The sequence below is a fragment of the Neomonachus schauinslandi genome, chromosome 1, assembly GCF_002201575.2.
Source record: "Neomonachus schauinslandi chromosome 1, ASM220157v2, whole genome shotgun sequence".
NCBI classification, from domain to species: domain Eukaryota; kingdom Metazoa; phylum Chordata; class Mammalia; order Carnivora; family Phocidae; genus Neomonachus; species Neomonachus schauinslandi.
This window is the reverse complement of record NC_058403.1, coordinates 2,074,777-2,075,743: the sequence shown is the minus strand read 5'-3', so window position 1 is coordinate 2,075,743 and position 967 is coordinate 2,074,777. Positions and strand designations below refer to the sequence as shown.

General features: G+C 53.5%; 1 protein-coding gene across 1 annotated transcript in view; it reads right to left on the bottom strand.

Annotated features, from left to right (window-relative positions):
- The window catches only part of DNMT3L (DNA methyltransferase 3 like), a 23,990-nt gene that overhangs the window by 1,330 nt on the left and 21,693 nt on the right, over positions 1–967 (bottom strand). The gene's annotated exons all lie outside the window — the stretch shown is intronic.

Genomic DNA, 967 nt, shown 5'->3' with positions numbered 1-967 from the left:
CAGAAGTTTCCAGAACTACAGGCTAGGGGCATGCTGGGATTGGGAGGGGGGTGGGCAGAAGTTTCCAGAAACTCGCTGTCAGGAGGAGAAGACATGACTTCGCTTAGATCCTGTCAGTGTTGGCTCAACACAAGGGCAGTGCCACATGGCACGGTGTGGGGGAGGGAGATGGCTGTGTCCTCAGGGGCTCTGGGCACAGTGTGCAGGTAAGGACAGAAGAGTGAGGGCAGGTGTCCTGGGAGCAGAAAGCTGTCCAGAGGAGTGGGGCCGGGGGAGCAGGGGCTGGGGGTGTGCTGGGGGCCGGGAGGCAGACAGGATGTTCATGAGAAAGAACAGTCCCAAGAATGTTCAGGCAGCAGAGAAGGGGTACGTGTGAAGGCCCAAGGCATGGTGTGTTTGAGGGACTGTTGTTCAGTACAGCCTAGAAATGCATTGTGGGTGAGCTTGTGTTAGCATGAGTGTGTGTGAACCTGTGTGTGAATGAGTGTGAGCAGGTGGGTGTGAGCATATGAGCAGGTGTATGAATGAGTGGGAGCAGAGGACTGAGTTCTGTGAGCATGAGCAGCTGTGTGTGAGCAGGTGTGATGTGTGAATGAATGTGAGCAGGTAGATGTGAGTGTGAGCAGGCATGTGAATATGTGTGAGCAGGTGTGGGTGGGTGAATGAGTGTGAGCAGGTGGGTATGTGAGCAGGTGTGTGGATGTGAGCCTGTGTGTGAGCATGAGCAGGTGTGTGAACGAGTGTTAGCAGGTGGGTGTGAGGGTGTGAACAAACATGAGCTGAATAGGAATGTATGAGCAGGTGTGTAAATGTGAGCAAAAGACTGTGAGTTGTGTGTGAGCTTGAGCAGGTAGGTGTAAGCATGAGCAGCTGTGAGATGTGATGTGTGAAAGAATGTGAGCAGGTGGATGTCAGTGTATGAGCAGGTGTGTGAGCAGGTGGATGTCAGTGTATGAGCAGGTGTGTG